The following is a 19952-nucleotide window of genomic DNA, read 5'->3' as shown; positions in this document are numbered from 1 at the left end:
ATCAGATTGATGTTCTCTTTCTCCTTCACTCAAAGCTCAAAACACAGGTGGCTGAGGGCCATTGCTGTATTCCTTGTGCTTACTGCCTTTCAGTTATGTATTTTGATTTCTACCGTTACTGCAGTGGTGGCATAATATTGTGGTTGCATAAACACATATAAAGCACATTCCTCTGCCCCCAAAGAACCCTGGGAACTGTAGTTGGTTAACAGTAATGGGAATTATAGTTCTGTGAGGGATAAACTACAGTTCCTAGGATTTTTTTGAGAGGGGGGATGTGTTTATAGGCAGCCTATGAACTGGAGGGCTATACAAGGTCACCTTCAGGGATTTTTTTGAGGAGGGGCTTTGACAAGAGACCCTAAAGAGAAAGTTGCCCCACTGCCTCATCATCATTGTTTTGGGGAATGAATGAATGATTTTTGATGATTTACTCATGGAAATGACTCCAAGTGACTTACAAACACATTAAAAAGGCTTACAGCATGGGTAGGCAAACTAAGGCCCGGGGCCGGATCTGGCCCAATCACCTTCTAAATCTGGCCCACAGATGGTCCGGGAATCAGCGTGTTTTTACATGTGTAGAATGTGTCCTTTTATTTAAAATGCATCCCTGGGTTATTTGTGGGACATAGGAATTCGTTCATTTTTTATTTTTTTTCAAAATATAGTCCTCCCCCCCCCCACAAGGGACCAGCCCCCTGCTGAAAAAGTTTGCTGACCCCTGACTTACAGTCTACAAAGGCATTTGAGGCTGAAACATCTTCACACAACACTTCTGTGTCGTCGAAGGCTCTTTTGGCGAGTTTCCATTTGGAAATAAACAGATATTGTAACCATTCTGCTCTTGTAATCATAAACTCAGGCCCTTTATGGGTGAATGATGAACTCAGTTCCTTGCCAACCCCTCACCTGGAGGCTGGGGGCTTGCTTATCATGTATTGTCCTTGAACACTTTGTTCCCAGAGTGAATGAATGGATGTCCATTTTATCCATAAGGTGTAGCTCAATAATTTCTTGTGAAGTGAATAACAGAACCTCTTTGAGACTACGTTTTTCTTTTTCTTTTTTTGAAGCTGGAATCTCTTGACTTGCATAAAACTGTTTGTGAAGCCATGGCATTGCACTGAGAAACAAGTGGCAGGTCATGAACCAAACAATGATAACGGCAAACTGTTGAACAGGATTTGAACCAGTTAAATCATGTCCGTATAAGATGTGTTTTGAACGTGTGCAAAAGAGAACAAGTTATTCCATCCGCTCTAACCACCCTCTACAATATGCTTTCCAGATTCTTTGCCATCTCATTACAGCCACAACCCACTCAAGAAAAGGAACGGCAAAATGATGGGGCATACTACAACCGTGCTGCTAATTCCAGCAAAAGTTCATCATGTTCACTTGGCTGTAAGGAGGACATATGCTCAAAAACAATCTCCCCACTTGCAAATCTGAGAAACTGGTACAGTGGTACCTCGGGTTACATATGCTTCAGGTTACATATGCTTCAGGTCACAGACTCTGCTAACCCAGAAATAGTGCTTCAGGTTAAGAACTTTGCTTCAGGATGAGAACAGAAATCGTGCTCCGGCGGCGCAGCAGCAGCAGCAGGCCCCATTAGCTAAAGTGGTGCTTCAGGTTAAGAAGAGTTTCAGGTTAAGAACGGACCTCCAGAACGAATTAAGTACTTAACCCGAGGTACCACTGTATTCGGAGTAATATTACATTCAACAGTGGAGAAAGTACATAACCATCATGGCTAGTTGCCATTTGTAGCCTTACCTTTCAAAGAATTTATCTAGTCCTCATTTAACGTCAACCAAGTTGGTAAGATCACTACATCTTGTGGGCACAAATTTCAGAAACCATGTACAGAAGAACCACCCACATGTCAATCGTGTGACATCATAATGAACTCACTGGTACACCCAAACCAAGCAGAATTGAACTCCCTACACATCAGTTGGTGCACAAAAGGCTCACCCTGCGGTTTGGGTGAGCCTGCCAATTCCCCTTGACAACTTACTAGTGTGTCTGAACTGAGCAGGATTGAACACCCATTCACCCCTGATTTCTGCAGAATTTGGGTGCGCCTACCAGTTTGAACTCACTGATGCCCCCATGCTTGGGTGAGCAGGCCTAAAGGGGAGGCCTAGTGGGGGCAGGCTCCCTACCACTGAATTAGGGCTTGGGGATGGTGTTAGAAGCTAAACTAGGTTGATATCTGTTTAATAGGATCTTCCAAACTCACAGACATACATTGTGCTGATTTTTTTAAAAAATCACTTCATAGGAAGAATGCATCAGCTCAGTATTCCATAGAAAAACAAAAGGAATTCAGAGCGTTCCACTGTCAAGGACAACTCAAAGCTATATTCACTGCCATTACCAAAGTGCTTTGCCAGCTCCTTCACTCACGCTGCTGCAAAACCAGCCAGCTCTGAAAAATGTCACCTTCACGAGTGGTCATGATGATAGATGACGGTTCCGTTCTGGCAGCATCTGACCTGCCAACTGGCTGAGGAAGGAGGGAGGACTTCTCCGTAACCATAGAGCCATTCTTCATACATCTCTCAGGCATGCTGTTGTGATGCCTCTTAAAATCTCGGATATTAGTAAAGACGAATGACAGCCTTGTGGTTTAGCATATTCGTCATTTGTGACTGTCAATGGAGAATGCCGTTCTTGAGATGTGGGTGTCAGCCTTCCCATTTCAAGATAGATTGCTTTGTTTGAAAACAGATCTTCTTAGTAGTGAGTTCTCCCCGCCTTACTTGACCAAGCCCATGAAAATACTACAATAAAGGACAAATGTTTTAAACTGAGCATCAGTCCACACCTGCACTTATCCAAGAGGTTTTCTGCATGTCCTATGCTTTTGAGGCATGAGTCTGAGTGCCTCATCACTTTCCCCCAGAAAACCCACTCATTAACAATAAATCATAACAAGTGGCAATCCATGAAAATCTGTTTGCCATTTGTTCCGATTCAGCACTAAACCACAAGTTTTCCCAGGCAGAAACAGGAGTGGGGATGGGCTCTGAGTGTTGGGCATTGGAGAAAAAGTCTAAAGGGGAAATGGTGAGAAACACATGCAGGAGCTAAATTATTTAGAACTTTGCATGCACAAAGCTGTGAAATTAACCTAAATATCAAAGTATTTTCAAGGAAGGAAGGATTCATCCCCATTCAAAGAGGTGGCTGTATGGCAGAAAGCTGAAGGGTGATAAGATAGGTTGTAATAAAAAAAATCAAGGGTGGTCTGGCATAGGAGAGGCTAGTCCTGAAACTGCCCCTGATGCTTTATTGATTGACAGGACGCTGGTCACACCACATGGCTGAGGTCAGCTCAGCTGTGTGGACTGATGGGAATTGTAGTCTAAAACATCTAGTCGGTGCCAGGTTGCATTACGGTTTCAGCCTGGAGGGGCTTTCTTATGTGATTAAAATTATAAAACATATGAACAAATATTTATTTCATTTATTTAAGCTTTATAATACTTCAAACACATTATTACCATAGTAGAAATGCATGTGCTTTACTGTTTCAATAAGGAATAAGCCATTCCTGGCATTCATTAAATTGGTTGTAGTTTTGCTTGTGGTTCTGACATTGTTAATTTAGTCATAACAGCATATTCGTCTCCTGTTCTTCTGTTGCACATGTTTCCCTTACTCTCCAATATTTAATATAAAGGGTCCTCACTGCTGCTACCCTATAATGGATCTCAGCATCTATTATTTATGCTTTTCATTTAGGCCAAAATAAAATGAAATTCATTCCTATTATTCTGTTGAGCATAGAAACATAGGAACCTGAGTGAGATCATGGGTCCATTTTGATCAGCATCATCTACACTGCCTAGCAGCCACCATCCTTCCAGGGATCCAGGCAGCAAATATTCCCAGCCCTACCTGGCAATGCCTGGGATTGAACCTGGGAACTTCTGCATGCAAAGCAGAAGCTCTACCACTAAGCTAACGCTCTTGATTGTTCAGGTAGAGGGGTGGTAGGTTCCTGTTCAAGAGGGATTAGTCTTTTGGCCTGTTACATTGAGGAGGAGGCGGATTTGTTAGATTTGTTGATTGCCCACTGCCACAGCTTCTAGACCACAAGCAATTCATTGTTAATCCAGTACAGTGGTACCTCGGGTTACATACGCTTCAAATTACAGACTCCGCTAACCCAGAAATAGTGCTTCAGGTTAAGAACTTTGCTTCAGGATGAGAACAGAAATCATGCTCCGGCAGCAGGAGGCCCCATTAGATAAAGTGGTGCTTCAGGTTAAGAACAGTTTCAGGTTAAGAATAGCCCTTGGGAACGAATTAAGTACTTAACCCGAGGTACCACTGTATAACAATACAACTTTTATTCAACAGAAATAAGACAAAGAGACAAACAGATGGACCCCTTTCTCCACCAATACCACCACTATCACTGCCATAATACATTTTACCCCTCAGTGGTGGTGGCATAAGAAAGTTTGCACGTTTTTAAAAAGTAGAAGAATACCAGAGAAGGAATTATCATCAGTTCACAGGGGCGGGGACCAATATGATACCAATATAACACAAAACTATAAAGTAGTTCCACAGTTTAAAAGGCATTTGAGAACAGAAATGAAAGGAAATTAATGTAGGCACCAGCAGGGGGGTGAGGGGAGCCTCTTTGGCAAATTATGCCTCAGGGTGTTGGAGTAAAGGAAAATAATTATGATTCTTCAGCAAATTCATTCTGGAACATTCAGCCATGAAATATTGCTCCTTCAGTGCTGGGGAGATGTTGTATCCCATCAAAAACAAGTATTTTCTCAACAGAAGGTAGCTGGACCCCGTGCAGTCAATAGTGTGTTTGTGTGTTGAGGAAACCATGTTCCTCTAGAAAACCCCAGTAGTTTCGCCTCCACTGTCAAAGTCAATATGCCTCTGGGTACCATTTGCCAGGAATCTCAAGTGGACAGGATGCTGTTGAGCTCATTGCCTTCTTGCAGGTTTTCTACAGGTATCTGGCTGGCCATTGTTTGAACAGGGTGCTGGACTCAATGGGCCATTAGCCTGATCCAGCAGTTTCTTCTTATGTTCTGAGGATGAATGGTTAGCCACCAGCCCCAAAAGGCAAGATGCCCCAAATCATCCCACTTGTCCTTCATTCCATGCCCTGCCTATTAAAGAAGGGGCTCCAGCATCAACACCATCATCACTGAATATTTCTCGAGCCACCCAAAATGTACAAAGCATCATGCAGCATTTCAAATCTATTCAGTCCGGTTGCCAGAACCCAGTGTGTTAAAAGGTAAGCAGCACAGCATTGAATACTGTGGAATGAAAGGAAGTGTGGCAAAATTTTCAGAGGGTGGGTGGGCCTGAACTGCTGTCGCAAGCATGATACCAGTTAACTAGTGTCCTGGGGAGAACTTTCTAATTTTAATTTTCAAATGCTTTTTGGGAACTTCTTTGGGGCACAGGAGCTCTAATCCAATCATCATATCATTAGTTTTTCTCCGAGATGCTGTCCTGTGTGAGCACCACGAATGACTCAGTTGCCAAAATAACTTGAACCAGCCTTGGGAAGTACTTACGCACCCTGCCTTCAGGCAAGCAGCCACCATTTGCTGCTTCACCTCAGGTAATAAAATGTCTTGGGCTACCTTGAGGACTGTTTATTGCATCACATAAGGCTACAGGGGGTGGGGTGGGGAGAGAAGAGAAATCTGTCTTTGAGGAGGAGAGAAAAAGAGAGCTGAATTAAGCATCTGGAAAATTACCGCAGCCTCTCAGCTTCTGCCACTTGCTACCCGGGATGAGTCATCAGCTGGTTACCAAGGCAACAGCTATTTTCCTCCCGCTGTTGATCAATTTTGTCTGCACAAAGGTCCTATGAAGCTGTGAGCTGTGTAGACAATGCTGCCAAGTCACAGAAACTCCCACCAAGCACAAGTTTGCATTTTAAGCTTGCCAGGCTGGGGTTGGGGAGGGGGCCATCAAATTCTTACCAGGATTTTTTCTAATTCCACCTCCCCATTTTGCATGGAGACTGTATCAGCCTCTCAGGTGCACGTGCAATGCCGCTGGTGCTACTACTGAGCTTTGCAAACAGAAACTCCTGGTACACAGCATCCATAAATACAAATCAGCATCTCATCCTGGGAAGCCAGAAAAGCTATCAGCAACAACACAATGATGGAACCACAGGATTTAAACACCGAATCAGAAGTGGCACCAGAAGCCCAGGTTACGAGGCCACTGAAGTTGGGGGCGCTTCCTGAATTATGTTCTGGCATTCATTTTTCCACTCACTGTGTGGCCTTGGACAAAATCTCCTTCCGTCGTGATTTAGGGGAGCGTGATCAGTTCGGTCGCACTAGGTGCAGAGCCTCGGGGGCACTGCAGGGGGTGCCACAACTATGATTTAGAATGGAGCAAGAGAGGCGGGGGGGGCAATGAATGTTGGTGTTGCACAGGGTGCTACTGATATTTGAGACCCTAAGGCCTGCCACTGGGTGTGGTGTGTAACAACATATTGGCTTAATGAGCAGGGATATGTTTATCCAAACTGGGTTTGTATCTGCATCAACACACCTGCTACCTTTCATTTCATTTGGCTTTATAGATCCCTCGTTGGGCTGTATAAATGTGCTGGAATTGAGTCGGAACACTTGGGGGTTTTATTTTTAAATTAGTGATCACTAGATCTGTACTGATACTGATGCACATCTTGTAACCGTGACCAGAATAAACTTCCCCGGGTCTTCAGGAAACAGTAGCTGTAGTACTCAACCTCAATCTCGAAGATAGTTTTCCCAGGGCTAAACTGCAAAGCGGCTGTTAAGCGCTGCTTTGCAGCTAGAGCAGGTTTTTAAAATGCAAATGGCATCACATGGCGAGTGGCTGGTAATTAATGGGATCAGAGCAGAGACGCAGGGAAAATGTAACCCTTTTCTCTCCTGCTGGAGTCTTGAGGAAAATCCCTCCTCCGAAATTAATATTTGCTTTGGTGGGGGGTGATATCCCCTAGTGGCACCACTGGGGGAATTCCTTGCAATGCAAATACTAGCTTCGGAAGAGGGTTCTTCCTCAGGAGGGATGCTCCATGAGTCAAAAAGGCTTCCTGCTTGATAAAACGCAAGCCAGAAGGAGACACACAACAATAGGAGGGTGCTCCGGTCTGTGGGCTGCATTATCAGGATTCCCCATGCCACCCTGCTCCACAACTGATGACACATCAGTGTCATGGACTGGCTGGGTGTAGAGGAGAGGTGGGAGGCACCAGCTGGGGAACCCCCAAAGGAAAAAGGCTCAGAGGGGATTGGTGGTGGAACGATGATGAATGGTCAGGGGGAGAAGAGGGCCAGACTAGGAGGAGGAGGTGGTGTCAGGAGCTGAAGAGGCAGCAGTGAGCAGGAAGAGGCTGGGGCAGTCCAGAATCAGAGGAAGGGACCAGGAGACAGAGAGGAGGCAGGCTGCTGAAGAATCCAGGGAGTCTCTCCCTCCTGCTGCAACCAGTTCCTCTCCGCCCCAGTCTCCCAGAACATATAGAGGGATGAAGAGGGCGGAGCAATGAGACACTAGACGAAGGAGCCCGAGATTGCTTGGGAAGGACCTGGGGGAGGTGGGTCTTAGGCAGCTGTAGGAAGGTGGGGACCTTCACTTGCAACTGCTTCATTGGGATAAGACCTACTGGGAAGAGTTGCTGTAATCACTAAGCCTGCACTGTTTGGTTTCTTTGAATAAAGAGTTAACTTCACCAACTCCAGGTGTTTTATTGCTAAACTACTTCTGAAACCGGCTCCTGACAATCAGGTATGAGACAGGTGAAGATGCAGCTGCAAAGGAATCCTTGGAGGTGTTCAAGTGCGCTCCTGGTTGTTCCTTGGCAAGCAGGGCTTGCATTTGGCACTTTTGAAATTTAACTGCAAATGTACAACCCCCACTGGAATTTCTGCTGGAAGGCGGGCTTGAAGTCACTTCCCACCAGTGACTTCAAGTCTGCTTGGATCAGCTACAGTCCAGAGTCTAACCCATTCTTCTACCAGTGCTTCTTTCATTTCCACAGCCTTCGGATTACAAACTAGATGCTTTAAAACAAAAAGGGCTCCTTTTGGGCCAAGGAAATTTAGAAATAGTGAACTGAACATATGCAAACTATGCATTAATGTTCACTAAGAAAATAAATACAGATAGGTAATAGTGCCTTTCTAATGACCTCAGAAATCAAGCAGAAATCAGGAGGAAATGTAAGTGTTATAATCCCAGCACATCTATACATAGACCCTTCATGGGGGGGACAGCCATAGAGGCGAGAAGGAAAAGCCCTGCTAAATGGGTGAGTACGCTCACTTTCAATAGCACTTTTCCTTCCTTCTCCTTCATGCCAGCACTCTGAATATTTGAATATACGCAAATGCTATTCTTAGCAGTCGCTCACGAACATGTCTATAAAACAGCATCTATTATCTTGTCACTAAAGTGCTGTTGCTCCCATGAAGCTCATTTCTTAGCATTGTATAAATCTTTCCCTGGAGTGTCATATCAGATGTGCTCAGTTATTAACTTTTCCCTTCCATTAATCATTTGCTGCAAAGATGCAGCAAAACCTAATCCTTGCTTTTTCAGGCATCCCAGGAAACTGGGGCATGAGGTGGCAGCAAATCGAAGTGTAGATTCTACTTTGGCCTCCAAAGCTGACATGGTTGGCATTTCCGTTGAGGTTCTTATCACACTGTGGAATGAGATGTGTAAAGCCATCAACAAGATACCGTATTTTTTGCCCTATAAGACTCACTTTTTCCCTCCTAAAAAGTAAGGGGAAATGTGTGTGCGTCTTATGGAGCGAATGCAGGCTGCGCAGTTATCCCAGAAGCCAGAACAACAAGAGGGATTGCTGCACAGCAATCCCTCTTGCTGTTCTGGCTTCCGAGATTCAGAATATTTTTTTCTTGTTTTCCTCCCCCAAAAACTAGGTGTGTCTTGTGGTCTGGTGCGTCTTATAGAGCCAAAAATACAGTAATTCCTGAATGCCTTTGCCCTCACTGTGAACCATGTAGGTCCCCTTTGAACCCTAGTGACCTGCATGCAATGAAACAGGAGGGTCAATGGCTAGGGCACAGGTGCTGAAAATCTCAGTCTGCACCCAAATGAAAACACGCGAAGTCATATTACCATGTCTGCCAAATGGCAGTGGCAGTAGTGGAGAAAGCTGACTTCTCCCTCACCATTGTGTCCACAAGTAGCCACCTAAGAGAATTTTCCCAAGTGGTGAACGGGCTTTTGACGTCTGGCCAAGAGAGCGTTGCTTTAGGGACAAACTCTCTCAGATGGTAAAATTTACCACTCGAACTCAAGCTGGGCTATGAATTTAGCTCCCTGACAAAATCAGAGCTTGCAGCCACTGAGGATCAGCTGGTCAGTCCCACCTGCAAACCCTGCTTTTCTGCCGGGATCGCCTGCAACAGGAGTTCCCAAACCTTGCTGTTGGCAAGGATAGGCTCCATTCAAGAACTGTGCTTGGGAGAGCAAGGAACGGAACCAACGCCAGCAGGACAGTAAATTTGGCAGTAAATTTAAAAGGTGTCAGATACAAACCTGCTTACCAAGGGACAATGAGGAGGGCACTTTATGTGTCCCATCTGTGCTTTCTGCAGCTGCATCTTTACCTTCCTGAAAGCTTTCACCACATAAAAGAAGACCTTTGACTGGCACAGAAAAGAATATAAAGCAGGCACCAGGCCAAACTTTCTGGGACTTGAATGTCTTCTTCTGTAACCCATGCAGCCTTCATCTGTGCTAAGGCCTATAATAAACCATCATGGTATTTTTATGTGCAGAGGTCTATGAATCTTTAATAATAACCATAGCAATAAGAATGATGATGAAAATACCTTGGCTGTACAGTGCAGAATATTGGGCTCAAAATTAGCTAGGCTTATGAGTGCCCCCCCCCACCCCAATCAATCCCCTGCTCAAGGAAGATAGCTCAGCACGCACAAGTTACTAAAACAGGCTTCCCCTTCACATTTCCTATCCTGATCTCCCCACCTGGCTCATATCACAGGGTCCTTCAAAATATTTTTTTAAGAAGCAGAAAATTCTTTCACAAACGGTGCACATGGGATCATGCAGTATTGTGTTAAGCTTTGCTTTCTTGTGGAGTGATATTGTGCCTCATTTTTTAACATGTCCGCATGCACAAATTTGCATTTAAAAATGAGTGCTACCCTTCAACTTGCCTGCATTTTCAAAATGGAAATGGCTTTTGTGATATTTCCCTGCAAATTACCATTCTCAATATGGCATGGAATTTAATGATGAAAATGTTGGAAGTTTGTCATAAGAAAATGTCACTTGCTGTTTTTCACTGTGCTGTTGACGCTCTGTGCAGCAGAAAAAGGAAATACGGAGCCTAGAAAAGAAAGTTTCTTAGGGACAAACTAGATGTTGCACTGGAGACAGGTGTTACGGACACTGGCCAGTTTTGCTGAATGAAAAATAGGCTGCCAATGCGAGTGGAGGAACTGTGGGGGAGATGCTACATAACTCTTTCCCCTGACCATTTCTCCACTCAGCTCTCATAAAGTGCTTTTTCACCTGTTGGGGAAGAGACACAGGTAAAAGATAGGTTCCAATTCCCATCCACCCCATGGATAAAAAACAAGATTTAGAGTTGATTTTGAGCCAGAGAGTAACAGGAGGAGAAAGAATTAAGCAGTCCAACTTCTACTATTCCTCCATCCAATGTAGCAGCCTTCCAGGACTGCTTTTTATCTTTTAAAAGTTTGGATGCATTTCAGGTATATTGTCTCATTAGGTACCTATAATGACTACAACAACAGAACAGAGATGATCAAATACACTATTGGCCTGTGTAGTGCTCTTCCTGATTGGCTCTGAATTATTTATTTATATGCCACCATAAATGGATTGTCTCCTCCTATGTCTGACTGGCAAAGAGACATTGTCACATCTTCCCCACAGCATCTCCACAATGCCCTCTGGAGCATCACTGCGTTATCTCCATGTCATGGTTGCATGGGCCTATGGCACCCACAATGTTGCCATGGACTCAGTGGCTGTCATTTTCGCTGCATTCTGTGTATTTTGGAGTGGTGTATTTTTCCCCTGTCTGTCATGTTAATGGAAGCTGGTCCATTAGGTTGAATGAGGCATTGGTCCACCAACCTCACTCTGCCCTCAGCAAGTAGCATGCCTCCTTACATGCTACCAGTCTGGAGGGTGGCGCACCCAGTCAGTTTCCTCTTCCATTGTCTCACTGTTGCTCTGTCAGAACAGGGAAGAGGTTGTGGCAAAAAATGAGAATTAGTCAACTCTGCCTGTTGTTGGCTCTGACTCCAACTACTGTTGGTCTCCTGACCTTTCACCCTACCGGTCACAATGGACAGCAGCCACCACTGCATCCTCAGCTGTGTGAGTGCAGGATATGGGGGATGTCACAATGGTATATGGGCACCACACCCACTGACACAACTAGTACTTAGGGTTGATCTGTTAAAGTGTCTACTGCCTTTTTGTGCCTTAACCTGAAAACTCTGGTGCTTGTCAGGGTTGGGTGCAAAAGCATGTTTTCACAAATCTGCTAATCAGTCGTGCTGACATGAAACAAGTATTATGTATTCTATCTGCATTAGGTGATGCTCTTTCTGAGCAAACACAAGAACATTAAAAGCAAGCAAACCATATTGGTTAAGGCCAGAGATTCATCTAATTCAGGATCCTGCTTTTCACAGCAGCCAAGTATCAAAGGAAGTACGATCCCGCCCCCAGTGGCAGTCAAAACACAGATCACCGAAAAGAGTTCTTACCACGTAATTTACATATTCAGTATTCACAGAGAGACAAAGGAACACTGTCTCTACTACAAGTAAAGTCCACCCCTTCAGTCCCTCCTAATCTACGTCATCCCTGCGCCAGCTGGTCAGTGCTTTCTTTCTGTTCTGCTACTCTCACAGCCCGCCTGATTTGGGGAGGGGGGTCAGGGATGCTTTCAAGAGACACTGAGGTCTGTTATCTGTCTTTCCTCCAGTGCTTCTCCTTCCTGGTGCTGTTCCCCCACTATTTCCCAGCTTTTCTCCTCAGCAGCCTCTAAACTATGCCCTTCTGCAAACCACTGTTCTAAATCTATACGATTCTCTTCTCAGGAAGGTGGGGGGGCACACAGCTCCCACTATTCTTCCTCATTCCAGCCCCTGACACCAAGAAGCATCAAGCAGCGCATGAAAGCACCACATCTCCCGGAGAATCCCGGAGACTAGCACCCAGGTGCTTTGCTGCTGCCTTTGATCAGGGTGGTCCCATAGACAGCCATCACAACCAACTTGCAGTGACTCAGATTCTAACTGAGGTTTGGTGCAGCCACAGCCCAGAATACTAACCACTATAGCATGCTGTGAAACTGTGGAGAAGCCTGACTTGCAATGTTATTCAGCCTGCCTCTCTTATCTCATATTAGCCGCTGTTAGGAAGTACAAGAAAACACATGAAAGCCAATGAATGGGAAGTCAACAAAACTCTATTTATGTTAGCTAAACTCATTATCACTCAGGTATCATTTATGCAGTCAGCTAAGAGCCCTTTGTCTTCTGCTGAACAAATATCATTGATTGAAGATGCCTCTCATTTAAGCTTGTGCTGCCAGGTCAATGATAGCTAACATCATTTTTGCATGTCGTGAAACTAGCTTCACAGCCCACATAAATCACCACCACTCACAGAGGCACACATCCCTTATCACCAAGTTTGCCTCTGGTTGGTGCTTTGTGAATTCATAAAATCCTTCTCCCGGCAAATCTGGGTCTAATTTTGTAATCTAAAATGGTGGTGTCACTATGTACACAAATGCTGACATCCACATACAGTATATGTGTTAGATGAGTAAGAATGCTAAAAAGCCATTTAAGGCTAACCCATTTGTTACGGCATAAGCTTTCATGGACACAAGCCCACTTTGTCAAATGAAATCTGAGTTGGCATGATATATATGAAGCAGGAAATTGTGAGATGGGGGCTGAATGGCAATGAGGTGGGAAAATGACAAGCAATGAGAAGTAAAGCTGAAATATATGTTAAATAGGCACACCTTTGATCCTTTACTCAAGCAGCTTGATTGGCGATGATTGCTGAGATGATTGCATTGATTGACACCTATAGTGGGGCAGGTAACCATTAAAAACAACAACAACCCAGTCATAGATATTCTGGCATCCTGGTTGTATCAGCTTCTGAATTTCATGCACATTCTTACCAAACTGGCAGGGCTTAAATATGAATGTCTTTCAGCTCTGTTGCCAAAATGATCCCTTTTTTTCCCTCATCAAACAGAGGGTGAGTCATTAAACTGCCACCTGACACCATCTGCCAGCATGTGGGGGGAGAGGCAGGAGCTTGCAAAGCAGTGAAGGAGACTTTAGGAGGCAGAGACCACAGACTGAGGAGACACACTCCTTTCAGCTGTGGGTTTCGCCTGTGCAAGGAGCAGCCAACGCAGTGAGGGTGGCGCCCCCTCCTGGTGCTGCTGCTTACAAGGATGGGGCAAGGGCTGCAGAGCCAAAATGGTGCTCCTACAACGGCCCCAGTCAGCCCTGCAAAACACCATTCAAATAAGCAGCAGGCAGCAACACTGGTGTCAAGACGGAGGCTACACAACACCAGCACCACACTTTGCCTGGTTGTGCTGCAAAGTCCCTGTTTCAAACGAAGAACATAAAGTATTTCTTCTGTGATCAGTGTGAGAGCTATTCCCAAGGAACACAGCGCTCCTAATCCCAGGTGGTTTCCCTGATTAGGACTTGTCCTGGACATTTTTTAAAGGGGGAACTCGGTCTCCCATTGACCCTTGCTTGGGTACTTGTTTAATTGTCAGATTTCTGACCTGCCCTTCACCTTAAGGACCCAGGGTGGATTGAAGCAATGTAATACAGTGGTACTCGGGTTACAGATGCTTCAGGTTACAGATGCTTCAGGTTACAGCCTCTCTAACCCAGAAATAGTACCTCGGGTTAAGAACTTTACCTCAGGATGAGAATAGAAATGACATGCTGGTGGCGTGGCAGCAGGAGGAGGCCCCATTAGCTAAAGTGGTACTTCAGGTTGAGAACAGTTTCAGGTTAAGAACAGACCTCCAGAATGAATTAAGTTCTTAACCCAAGGTACCACTCTATACAAATATGAAACCAGTAAAACCATTCCCAATTGAACAGAACAGCAATAGTGGGTGACATCGTTTTGGCATGCCTTTTTTCATGACCAGAAATATACGGTGTGCAACGTACACAATAAGAGGCACATCATTGTTCCACCATTTTATGTTGTCTTCCTTGTTATAAAATGACTGCTTTTCTGCATGTGTGTGTTTTACAGGCTGCACAGATGTGTGTGTGTGTGTGTTTTCATCTTTCCCATCATGGCAATTCCTTGGTACTAGGACCAGTTTGGTTTTCTGAGAATTGCCAGTGTCTCTTCTGTTATTGTTGTTGTCCTAGAGCCCTTCCCTGCCAGCAGATCCAGTCATGAACAAACACCCCAGCCTGCTCCTTTATGTCTGAACAGTTTCCCCACTTTTCTTCTCTTGTTTTTCTAGTAACATGAAAAGGAAATGTGGGGGGGGGGGGAGAGAGAAGGCTGCTCAAAATGAGTCTTCTGGAGAACCAGGTTGCCATTCTAGGCAGCTCCCTTTGTTTGCTGCAGGAGTCTCTCTGGGCAGAGATGAGTCATACATTAGCAGTGCAGAGACTGCGCCAGCCAAGCAGCAGCCATTACTCTCTCAGCAAATTTGTGAGAGAACCCTGCTTTAGAGGGGGAGCCCAGGAGGAATGAAGACCCGGGACAATATCCCCCATCTTTGCCTTCCTGGAGGCAGCTAAAAGAATAAGCAAACTCCCCCCTTTCATCTTTCCACCCATGAAAGTGAGACATGTGGGTAAAGCAACAGACAGAAAAACAACCCATAAGCATTAGGTTGCACAAGTCAGAGATTTGCATGTGCCCTCTATGTTCAGCACCAATTCCAATGTGGATAGACATGGCTGCTCCTGTCTAGCCCTTCACCTCTCATCGTCTTCTTTCAAATTCTTCATGCCATGGGTCAGAGTTGGGGGCTAAGTGCTGCCTCTTTAGCAGGGCCTCAGGACTCTCTCTCTCTAGGCCAAAGCCCATCCCCAAGCTACACCCCTCACTGGCCCTGCACCACTTTTTTCCTGAGTACTTTTGCCTGGCAGTTTGCACTTTCACAGTAATAGCTGTAACCCAGCCATATTTGGGCATTCACAGTTCTCTGAATGTTGTGATGCAGTTCACCCACAACGTAACACATCTAATAGGGGTAAAGTATGCATTCGAAAAGCATATACTAGTGAACATAACATCCAAAAATGCATAATACTAGGGGAGAAACTGCTTTGCAAAAAAAATGTCTATATTGGGCAAGATGGTATACAAAAATGTGCATATTAAGAGAAATTTGCTATTAAGATGCTGGTGAATTTTCATGAATACTCTTTTTCTTAATCGCAAACTTATGTCAAAATGTGGAAAGCTCAACTTAAAAGTGGAAAAATGAGGGAAACTAAAATGGGCAGACTTACTCATCCCCAGTGACCTAGCCACTTGCCCAAGCAGCTTCCTTTCTTTTGGTGAGCATTTTCTCTTATTTGGGTCAATCCTTTTTCCTGATGGCTTCTTTTCAAACATTTTATGCTGTTGTTGCTCCCCCATCAAGATCTAAAACCCTCCTTAGTTCTGGACTGGGGTTATTTGGAGAAGAGGTTGAATTTCCAGGCAGGTCTCTGTCATGTGGTGAATGTGGGGTAAGTGAAGCTAAACTTCAGTTCCCAGATGGAACTGCATGATTCCAGGATTGTCCCAGTGTGCATGTCAGTGTTTTGGGTGGAAAAGAAGCTCTCAAGAACCAGATGACCTTTTCCTGAGAATTATTCAAAGATGCTGAATATGTACTGAACCAAATGGAATCTGCCCATCATTGTGTTGAATCATGTGCTGATTTAAGATACAGAACTATATACTATAGACATTGATTTCCTGTTCCGTTAGTGTCTGACTTTATTGGGAAGCCTTTCGTACAAGGGCCACAATGTGGGGGAGAAAGATCAATAGACATACCCACCAACAAGGCATATGCCATTAAGGTTGCAGTCCTTAACAAACTTACTAAAGTGTAGAGCTGAGTAGAAAGTGATTTGACTGAAAAGTCATGAAATTACCTCAGCAACCTGAGAAGAAATGGTTCTGTGAAATTGCCCCACCCTGATTTTGTTTCTCTAAATTATTTCATGAAGTATTCAGCACATTTACCTGGGAGTAAGTCCCACAAATCTCACATAGCTAATTTCTAAGTAGGCACACATAAGACTGCACTGTCAATCTCTTACTCCCCACTCTCCTCACAAAAAACCAGCATGAGATGCCTTTTGAATCTTCAAATAAAGCAGTGGGGGTTGCAGTATATTCTTATTTTTAAAAAAATAATTAAACATAAAACAGTAGATCAGGATTAAAAATAGTATTGCATGAAATGGCACACTGAGACTTTCTATTTTTAACAAGCCCATTTCAATCTCTTTTTCAGTCACCTTTGAGAAGGGGATGAACACTGCTCTTGAGGGTGGGAGGTACATTTTTATTTTTACTTGTATTATTATTACTTGGTTTGAAATAAAATAAACATTTAAAAAGAAAGGTTCGAGCGATTTTTTGCTAGTTTGTCAGTGTTTAATATAATCCCCACAACCCTCACTCACCCAAGTTTTCCACTATCTCCCTCGCAATCTCCTCTCATCCTTTGAAGTCTCCTCCCACCATGCATGTTTCTCCCCTTTCCCAGATGGTGGTCGCTCACATCCTACTACATAAACTGTCACTTTTCCATTGTGTCATTCAAAGTAAAACCAAGAAACTAGGGGCATCTGCCTTGAAGAGCAAGTGGCAGACCGTTAACCTCAAGTTAAGCCCACAGAGCTGGGAAGACTTTAAACACATCTCGTAGTCACTTGTCCCTTACAAGAAAGGTGAAGGCAGACATCTGCTTGCCACTCAGGGAACCTCAGGTTAAGAACTTATACAGTGGTACCTCAGGTTAAGAACTTAATTCATTCTGGAGGTCCGTTCTTAACCTGAAACTGTTCTTAACCTGAGGTACCACTTTAGCTAATGGGGTCTTCCACTGCTGCCACCGAGCCTCCACCACATGATTTCTGTTCTCATCCTGAGGTAAAGTTCTTAACCCGAGATAATATTTCTGGGTTATTGGAGTCTGTAACCTGAGGCATCTGTAACCTGAAGCATCTGTAACCTGAGGTACCACTGTATTTTGTATACAAACATTACCTTTTAATATATGACATGGGGCTGCCACTCTAACTCCCCTAGAGCTTCTCCTTCCCGCCCCAAGGAAAAGCTAAGCTTCTTTTTACACCTTCCTTAACCCTGTGTCTGAAACCACTCCTAGTCTGCAGCCCTGCTTTTCACCCATACCTGCCCCCTCGCCACCTGCACACAATCCACTCATATGCTAACCCCGTACATACATTGCAAATTCTAAGCACTCCTTTCACCTTCCACCCATTTATGTAGCCACCATCCCCTCCTATTCTGCCACCCCTTTTGCACCCCACTTTCATCTTCACCCTCATTCCCATGCCTCCTCCTCTTTCCTTTTTGCACCCCCACCCACATTTTCACCTGCACCCACTTTTCCCTCACTTCTCCTCCCTTTTCTCAGCTCCCCCCCCCCTTGCACATGGACCACCTTCATTTCCATGCCTCATAATACCAGGTCAGACTACTGGTCCATCTATATACCTGTGAATATTCCTGGGGAAAGATTTTTAGAGTAAGTCTGCCACCTAGGGGCTGAGATATTGTATAGTTCTGTGTCAGCCTAAGACCAATACACACAACAACAGCAAGCCTTGTGGCACCTTAAAGAGAAACAAATTTATTGAGGGTAAGATTTCATGGACCGGGGTCCATTTATCAGATGCACGACTGTCAATCCTAAATGCCTAAATCTGTAAACGCGGCTTTTGTAAGAATAAAAAAGTAGTATGGGCTGAGGGAAATAAAATGCTGAAAGGTCAGTGGTAATTACTGTATTTTTTGCTCTATAAGACTCACGTTTTCCCTCCTAAAAAGTAAGGGGAAATGTGTGTGCCTCTTATGGAGCGAATGCAGGCTGCACAGCTATCCCAGAAGCTAGAACAGCAAGAGGGATCGCTGCTTTCGCTGCACAGCGATCCCTCTTGCTGTTCTAGCTTGCTTCTGGGATTCAGAATATTTTTTTTCTTGTTTTCCTCCTCCAAAAACTAGGTGCGTCTTGTGGTCTGGTGCGTCTTATAGAGCAAAAAATACAGTACATAAAGGCAAAACAGCTACAGTGACTAGGCGCACCGGGAAAACGTTTGCAAACCGGAACACTTACTTCTGGGTTTGCGGCGTTCGGGATCCAATTTGTTTGACAACTAAGCCGTTCGAGAATCAAGGTACCACTGTGTTTTTAATAGAATTTGCACTCCCATTGATTCTAACTGGAGGATAATAAAATCTACCATCTGGAGGGTTGGTGTGCATTATTCCTCCCATGGCAGAGAAGGGTGGCTTTGGAAATGCAGTCTTTCCAGGAGCAACAGCTGTGGTCCAGAGCTTTCTGCAGCTTCAAGGAAGACGCCTACAAGGACAAAGGTCTCTCTCTCTTGCCTCAGAGGATAGTGAGCTGTTGCACTCGGGTCCTCCTTTCAGTTTTCCATAGGCATCTGGTTGGTCACGGTCAGAACCGGATGCTCGACTAGACAGGCCACACCCAGCAGCCTCTGCTTACATTCTTAAGATCTGAAAAATCCCATGAACCTCAGGAGGCCTTCACAGGGACCTTCAGATTTCAGCCTAAAACTACATGCTTATTGTTGTTCTCTATTGTATCTTTCTTTTTTGTTTTTGCTGGATTGTGATGTTTTGTCTTATTATATGAAATTTTAATAAATATCTTTTTTAAAAAAATAAAACTACATGCTTATTTTTGTTTTTGTTTTACTTAGCCTACCCTTCCTCCAAAAAGCTGAGGCAATGGCTGTGTACAAGGTTTCCCCTATCATCCTCGCAAAAACCTTCTGCAAGTATGTGTTTTCCTGTGCACTGACAGGAGTGGGTAACAGGCCAGGTTGGGAGAGCAGCAGGAGAGAGGGGCAAATCACACTGTTGGCTCATGTCAAGTTTGTGGTCAACCAAGATCTAGGTGTCTTGGTTGACCACAAACTTGACATGAGCCAACAGTGTGACGCGGCAGCTAAAAAAGCCAATGCAATTCTGGGCTGCATCAATAGGAGTATAGCATCTAGATCAAGGGAAGTAATAGTGCCACTGTATTCTGCTCTGGTCAGACCTCACCTGGAGTACTGTGTCCAGTTCTGGGCACCACAGTTCAAGAAGGACACTGACAAACTGGAACGTGTCCAGAGGAGGGCAACCAAAATGGTCAAAGGCCTGGAAACGATGCCTTATGAGGAACGGCTAAGGGAACTGGGCATGTTTAGCCTGGAGAAGAGGAGGTTAAGGGGTGATATGATAGCCATGTTCAAATATATAAAAGGATGTCACATAGAGGAGGGTGAAAGGTTGTTTTCTGCTGCTCCAGAGAAGCAGACATGGAGCAATGGTTCCAAACTACAAGAAAAAAGATTCCACCTAAACATTAGGAAGAACTTCCTGACAGTAAGAGCTGTTCGACAGTGGAATTTGCTGCCAAGGAGTGTGGTGGAGTCTCCTTCTTTGGAGGTCTTTAAGCAGAGGCTTGACAACCATATGTCAGGAGTGCTCTGATGGTGTTTCCTGCTTGGCAGGGGGATGGACTCGATGGCCCTTGTGGTCTCTTCCAACTCTATGATTCTATGATTCTATGAAATAACATAATAGCCAGAGAGTGGCTGTGATTT

Source organism: Podarcis melisellensis, assembly GCF_964234715.1.
Source record: "Podarcis melisellensis genome assembly, chromosome: 4".
NCBI lineage: Eukaryota > Metazoa > Chordata > Lepidosauria > Squamata > Lacertidae > Podarcis > Podarcis melisellensis.
The sequence above is the reverse complement of the archived record's forward strand: the minus strand, read 5'-3'. Positions refer to the sequence as shown.